This window comes from Rattus rattus, chromosome 6 (assembly GCF_011064425.1).
Source record: "Rattus rattus isolate New Zealand chromosome 6, Rrattus_CSIRO_v1, whole genome shotgun sequence".
Lineage (NCBI taxonomy): Eukaryota > Metazoa > Chordata > Mammalia > Rodentia > Muridae > Rattus > Rattus rattus.
Window position 1 is genome coordinate 91,809 of NC_046159.1, and position 8,489 is coordinate 100,297.

An 8,489-nucleotide genomic window follows, 5' to 3' on the forward strand; every position below is an offset into this window, starting at 1 on the left:
TGAGGGAAACCATTCAGTGCCTTGTGTGCACAGGTGTGTGCACTCTGCCTGTGATGCTGTACTATAGTTTTCAAAATACTCCCTGCAGGGAACAGCGGGTAGAGGGAGTATGGATATTCAGAGGAAGCCAGGTTGGGGACAGGGTATATCGCCCAGTTAGTATAGTATTCACTTAGCATATACAATGTCCAGTACTAATTATTTTAAGGTGTTAGGGGCCATGCCTGTAACCCACATTTCAGAGGTAAAAGAGGAGAATCAGAAGCCAAACTCAGCATGGCTACTAAGCAATTTCCAGGATAGACCTGTCAAAAAGAAGGAAAGACAAAAGAAAAAAAGAATGAGAGAATGAAAGAAAGTAAGAAAGGGATGGAGGGAGGGGAGGAGGGAGAGAGGGGAAGGAAGGGGGGAAGGAAAGAAAAAGAAAGGAATTAAAATGCTAATCTATTTGGGTTTTGAAATGAACTCTTGGCCTGGAACTGAAGAACTCATTCCTCCGTCTTGAAGGTTGGGATTCCTACCTCACCTTTCCCTGGGCTCAGACTACATGCACGAGTTATAAAATTCATATTTCAGCATCCACAAAAGCTGTATTGGAGTACAGCTGCCCTAATTCATTCACTCACCACCATGACTATCCTCACGTTTCAAAAACAGTTGGTAATGAATTGACAGAGCAACTACATGGCTCTCCAAGCCACACAATTACTCTCTTGGCCTTTATTAAAAGAAAAAAGAAAAGAAAAGAAAAAAACAAATAAACATTGCTGACCTATATAAATCAGGCCAACAGTAAATCCCAGGAAAATTTATGAACACATATGTACATACATACACACATACACACACACACATACACACACATACACATACATACATACATACATACATACACACATACACACACATACACACATATACACATACATATACACACATACACATACATGCACACACATACATACACACACATATACATACACACATACACACATATACACATACATACACACACATATATACTTACATACACATACACACACACATACACATACATACACATACACATGCATACACACATACACACACATACAAACATATACACATATACACATACATACACACACATATATACATACACACACACACACACACACACATACAAACATATACCAAAAAAGAAAAAAGAGAAAGAAAATAAAATGAAATGTGATCCCCTTTCCCTCCATTAAATGGCGTTTTTCTCCAGAAGATATACTCTCCATTTGGAATAAACAGTTAAAAAACTGACCCATGAGGCTGAGAGAGAGAGTGCAGCAGTTAGGAGAACAGAGATTTGGTTTCCACCACCCACATCAGGAGAATCACAACAAGTGCCAGGGGATCTGACATCCTCCTTTGGCCTCCACAAGCACTGTGCACATATGCTGCACATATGGATGTGCATATACATCAGTAATAATTATTAAATTTTTAAGAATTATTAAATTTTTAAAAATGCCTGCAATCCCAGCACTTAGTCAGCGGAGGCTGGGGGATCAGGCATGCAAGTTGAGTTTGAACTTTAAATTTAGTGGTAAAAATTTAGAAGTTATCTGCCAAGTTCAGCATGGCCTTGCTAGGGGTGGAATGACATCGTTGCCGGCTGTAGAACAGGGCCAACAAGGCATGGGCATCCGAAAGTGTCAATGGCTACTGTGGGTGTAAGTCTTCTTTGTATAATAATGTACATATTTTCACATTCTTCCTTCAAGGAATGTCCCCCTGTTAACATTAATGAGTCTATGATAATCAGAGGCAGCCTGAGTTCTGGAGGCAAAAATGTGACTAATGTCTCAGCAAAATGATAAACCTTCAGGGAAGCACTTAAGGCTGTGAAGAAGAACTCTAAAAACATGGGTTCAAAAATATATAATTTCTCAGCTATATAAAATATAAGGGTCTAATATGAATTATATTAGGGGCTTCGCAAAGCTAGAGGGGCAAAAATAGTTGTGCTGTGAGCCAACTTGCCAGAAAAATATCAATGGAGGAGATAAAGAGATTTAAGGAGTGGTGATAGCAGGAGATCCCATCCAGCTAAGATTTTGTTTATGCTTACAAGGGCAGGCAGATTCCTGAGTTCAGGGTTGACCTGAACAGAGCAAGGTTAGATCTAGGTGTGGTAGAAATGGTAATTTCAGGGCAGGGCCCTACCCTTATTGTCTGTGCTTGACAGATCTTAGAATGCTTTTTGCAATCTTAAAAAAAAAAGTATCTGCTTGCTGCCTCCTAAGAATCAGGAGCATGGGGTCCTGGGATGCTGATATTTATAGGATAATCAGAAGGGAACCTGGAGTAAATGACAGAATCGATATGTAAATAAAAGACTGGACTTGTGATCTACAAGAGATGAGCTATCCAGAGAATTTTTTAGAATAGCAAGAAAGAACTGCTTGGAGAATGATCTTGACCAGAGAACAGCAAAGAGAAAGCTATCTACAGAGAGAGAGAGAGCTGTCAGGAGATCTCTAAGAGAAAGCAGAGCACACAGCAGACTGGAAAGCTGTCTCGAGCAGAATATAGGCCACCAGCTTGGACCCACAATTTGACTTCAAGTTGTTTGGTTCTGAAAGGGTGAGAGATACCCCTTGTCTCAGAACCCCTCTCTAAGCTGAGGCTGGTCCCTGGCAGTTATCTATATTCTGACTTGAAGGAAGTACTGTAAGGTTCGAAGTGAGTCTTAACTACCGGAGATCCCCCAAGTGAGACAGGAGAACAGAGTTCGATGCAAATGAAAGAGGTTTATTTTTCCAGTATGTTGGGGTAGACCCTCAATCAGACCCTCGTGGCCAGTGACTAGAAGGTGACCCCAGATGGATATAACAAGCAGTTTTTATACTACTTAGGAGTACAGGTTACATCAGCAAGGTTACAGTTTAAACTTATTAGGTAAGCATATTGACCTTTGAATCTACTGGCTAGCAAGCATAGGACTTGCATTCAATCTCTATCTGGGACCAGAGGGTCAGGTGACTATCAGTCAGTACATTCTGCAGTTTTTCAAGAATGTTCCTGCTCCTCCAGAGAACTGTGGGTGGAGAATGGAACTTGGCCTAGCCTTGACCCGAGGCTGAAAGCTGGTACTTAGCCTAGTCTTGACCTGAGGTGGTGGGTGTAAGGCTGTCGAAAGCCCTTAGCATTCTTCAGTATAAGAGTCAAAGTTAACCTCACCTGCCCAAGGACAAGCTAACTTCCTGGAATGCTGGGAGCTGTAGTTCTTGGGAAATAACAAGCCACATGTTTTCACTCCTCTAAACAAATGTGTACCGGATGATTGAATGTGAGCAAAAGGCACATAGGCAGAAAATATGTCAGAAGGTACGCTTGCCTCTGATTGGACCTGATGGAAAATGTAGTAAATTGTGGGTTTTCCCTCTATAAGATATAGTATGTGCTTTTAAAAAAAAAAAATCAATCTGTGCTAAGCCAGCTGAGCACCAGCAATAGCGATTTCATCCACCCCTCATGGTTCCCGGGGCCAGCTGCTGCCAAGCCACTCCTATCTTCCCAGGCTGTCCACTCCTGGGGCTGTCCTGCAGAAAGCCAGCTACCGCTCACTCAGATCCTCTTAGCCCCATAAAATGGAAACACCAGAGACTTATAATATACCAGCCAGATTTATAACAGTAAAGCTCCAACCGTAAAGTGCACAAAGCTCAATTGATATAAGTTCGAGCTGCGCACCTAGATTGGGCAAACATACCCTACCCTACTCTGTATCTCCCATCTATGCCGTCCCTGGCTACTTGCGGCTTCTCCAGACCAGGTAGGTCAGTTTCATCATCTTCTCCTTCTGGTTCCATCTTGTCTCGCTCATCCTCCATCTCGTCTCTCCCCCCATCTCCCTCCGTCTCTTCTTCCTCTTTCCCCTCTCTAGAACCTTCGACTCTGCCTTTCCCTTTCACTGCCCAATCACAGGCTTTAGCCTTTATTTTAAAAATGGGGAGAAGGTTCATGTGAAGTCACCTCAGTTTGCGGTTCACTCTTAACTGTGGCAGCCCTTCTGGGGGAAGCAGGACTAACATCAAAATACAGACGGCTCCAGGATAATCATAATAAGCCACAATAAGCCTCTGCAAAACAGGACCATTCCCTGGGAACCCAGGGATAGACCTCCTGGCCAGTATTTAATTAAAAGCATGCTTCACATTTGGCTCAAAATTGTGGGACTGTTTTTGCTTTGCCCCTTGTAAATCTAAGTATTAACAGAAGCAACCTGGTTCCCGATGGCTGCCTCTGCTCCAGGTGCAGCCTCACCATCGTGGATACTCTAACCCGAGGACAGTCTGTTTACCTTGCCAGACTTTTGCTGTTCCTAATATCCAAAGGGACTGGAAGTTTTGACAATGGCCGATTGTTATGTCTTCAGTTTTGAAGGGAGCTGAAATGTAGATGACAGGCATTTCCTGAGTGACCAACACGTCTGTAGGACAAAGCAGAGGGGAACAGACATGGAATATGGGCAGAAAAACACCAGTCTTCCACAGTACATTCTGTTACCCTATGAGTGCAAGTAAGCAGCTGGTCGTTGTTGCTTTTAGAAAAATCAATTTCCAAGTGCCTGTTTCAAAATGAAAATATTTTCTTTCATTTTTTTTAAAAATCTGATTGTTTTGGGTCTGGCATTCTCAGCGTGAATCAACACTACTGTATTTGAACTGATTTGATAAATTTTTTGGACACCTAAAATTCAAGTGTCTCAACCTCCTGAAAATATTTTTGTCTTAGAGTCACTATTACTGTTAAAACACCACAGCCAACAGCAAGATGGGGAGGAATGGGTTTATTTTGATTAGACCTCACTGTTCATCGTCTAAGGAAGTCAGGACAGAAACTCGAGCAGGGCAGGAACCTGGAGGCAGGAGCTGATGAAGAGGTCATGGAGGGGTGCTGCTTACTGGCTTACTCTTCATGGCTTACTCAGCCTGCTTTCTTAAAAACCCAGGACCGTCAGCCAGGGAATCACAACACCCATGGGGATGGAGGGCATCCATCACTAATTAAGAAAATGCCCTACAAGCTTAGCTACAGCCCAATCTTATGCAAGCATTTTCTTCTTTTATGTCCATAATTTATTTTTTATTCACATTACATCCTAGTTGAATCCCCCTCCTTCCTTAATTCCCAGTCCTGCCTTTACAAGTCCCCCCTCCCCCGTTACCCATTCCCCTTCCTCTTGGGGAGGGATGAGCTTCCCTTGGGTACCACCCCACATTGGGACATCTGGTCCCAGCAGGACGAAGCACCTCCTCTCCCACTGAGACCTAATCAGGTAGTCCAGGTAGGAAAAGGGAATCCAATGCAAGGCAACAGAGTCTGAGACAACCTGTGCTCCATTGTGTAGGGATCCAAGCATCTGAAGGCCAAGCTGCACATCTTCTACAAAGGGGAGGGGCTTAGGTACAGCCCATGCGTGCTCTTTGGTTGGTGGTGGTTCAGTCTCTGTGAGACCCCACGGTCCCAGGTTAGTCGACCCCGTTGGCATTTTCTTAATCTAGGCTCCCTTCTCTCAGATGACATTAGCTTTTAACAAGTTGACAACGTAAACTATCCAGCACAATTTTCAAGAGGAAAATGGAGACATTTTCTAAAATTCAGTATCTGTCTCTGTTAATGCGGGGAAAACACTCACATGCAGAAGAACACTGTTACCTGAAACAGCCATTGACCAGATCTTGCTCTGGTTCCCCTTTTCCAGGTCTTGTGATCTCTGTCAAGGGAACTTAGAGGAGACACAAACAGTGTAGTGCAGAGGATGGGAAGAGAGTAGAACATCATGAAGGACAGGAGTGGCTAGAGGAACCACTGTGTCAACCTGCTACTCAGGCTGGCTTTCAATGAACTCCAAAGCGTTCCTGCTCAAGTGACTGGAAGGCCGGTGTGGACTGACTCAGTGGGGTGGTGCAATGACAAACGAATGACAACCGCGCCCATTCCCCATTCCATAACCACCTGCTTCATTCTCTTTTTAAACCCAGTAAGTCCTATTAGTCTCGCCTATGTATCCCTGGGTATATGACCATCTACTGAGTCATGTTGGGCCCACAATGAAGCACACATTCAAAAAAAGCTGACCTTGTCTCTTGCAGCTGTCAATTACTGAGAATCCCGCCACTAGTGGGCGAGACTTCCTGTCTACCTTCCCCTCCAGGTTGTTATAACCTCTGTGAGCTCATGTGCCAACTGCTTTGTTGTGTTCCTAACACGATCCGCTGTGTCTGTTCGCTACAGTCTTTCCCAATGATGTATGTATGTACGACCTTGGGCGGAGACAGGTTTGAGGATGAAGGACTGCAGAGATGGCTAGGTTGATAATGTGCTTGTTGTGACAGCGTGGTGACCTGAGTTTGTATCCCCAGACCCCAAAGCTGGGTGTTTACACAATATAGCTGTGTAAACTCAGGGCTAAGGTTGGGGGAAGACAGGCTGGTCCCCGGAGCTCACTTAGTCTGGATTGATGAGTTCTTGGTTCAGGGAGAGGTCTTTCTTCCAAACTTAAGGTGGAAAGTGAACAAATATGACAGCAGGTATGAGTTGTGGCCTTCACACATGCAGTTGCACTTCTTAAGAAAACCGAGGAAGATCTGAGAGATCGCTCAGTAGTTTAGAGCACTAGATGTTCTTCCAGAACATCCGGCACCCACATGGCAGCTCATAAACATCTCCAATTTCAGACAATCAAATGCCCTCTTCAGGCCTTGGCTGGTACTGCATGCACATGGTATACATACATACATACATACATACATACATACATACATACATACATACATGTAGGCAAAGCATCCATACATATAAAATAATAAAAAATTGAGTAATTTTCTTTAGCAGCTGACCAGTATACCTTTATTTTAAAAATTACTTTTTTGATTTTGCATATGAGTGTTTTGCCTGAATGCATACCTATGTGTCATGTGTGTGCGGTACCTATGAAGATTATATACTTATATATTAAATATAAGATACTAGATGATGATAGATGATATATATGTGGCATTTAAATATGCCACATATTTAAAGTACTCAATAATTTTATTCTTGTTATTCTTGACCATCCGTTCACTGTTTTAGTTATTTTATTCTTGACCATCCAGTCCCTGTTTTAGTTGTTGTTTTTCTTGTGTCTAAATAAAGTTTAATAGCAAATGATGAATGAATACAGTCTGAATATTAGTTAATATTTTTATTTATGTTGAATAAGACAAGTGAAACAAAAAACACGTAGGTCAGAAAGACGTTTATCTGTGACTTCTTCAAACTGAATGCTGACTTTACTACATTGGAAGGATGTTCCTTCATTTTTGAGCTACTCACAATACATCGCTGTGACTTTAATATAACTTATGTTCAACAATAGGTGGGTTAGTATTAAGGAGCTTACGACTTCGGTGTAGTGGGGATGAAGTAAAGTGGGGTAGGTTTAAATTCATGTTTTTGGACTACATAGAGACAACTCCTTTCTCCATTTTACGGTTATTAAAGTTATTGACAAGGAGCAGCAGCTTAGTGATGAAAAGGAGTTGTGAAAAGCAAATGCTGTGTGTGCTTAGAGAAGAAAGAAAGCAGCAGACCCCGGGCCCACGGTGGCGTTCAGAGCTGAGGGCAAATGGTCTACTGTAAAAAGATGGAGATTAGAGGTTAAGTGAACAGAACACACAGTTTTCCTGCCAGGCATGCTACTTAAACTAGAGACAGAAAGTAGAATCACTTGTTGAACTGTTCACATTTAACTTGGTAGATAAAGCACAATGAATAGTAGGAGAAGCAGTTCATGCCTATAGATAAACAGGTTTTCCCGTTAAACAAAGTGGCTATCCTCAAAGTTTAAAGAATTAAAGAGGCATCAAAAACTACCAGTGTTAGACAGAGACGACTGGAAAGTACCTTAATATTACAATAAAAACGCCAAGCGAGACAAGGCACGAGACCACAAAGGTTAAAAGCAAGGTAATAGAGAATACTACACAGGAATAACCCAGCCATTTTTCAACGCCATTCCTCAGACAAATGAACACCAAGAAACTCTGTTAAGAAATGCTATTGGGGGTGGGGGAGTAGGGTGCCTGGTATACCTGTACATTTTTACTGAGTTCAGAATTGGGACTTGGAGGCTAACGTCTTCAACAATTCAACAGTACTTATTGTCATAAAGAACGAGTTTCACAAATGAAAATATCCCATTGGTAGGTGAAGGGCAGCAATCGAGACTATTCCAGAGGCCTCGTGTTCTTCACCCACAGAATAAGAAGAGGGTCGCATGAAGGTCCTCTAAAGGTAGCCTCAGTCACTGAGAGTTTAAGATGCGGGCGTGTTAAGAGCTAGAAAGGCTACCTCCAGACTTTCAAACGCAAGACGTTTGAGAAATACTCATATGGACTAAGTGTGAGCTTCCGGGCACCCGTAGTCCAGTGGACAGAGCACCGGAAGTGGCTTGAGTACCGGAAGTA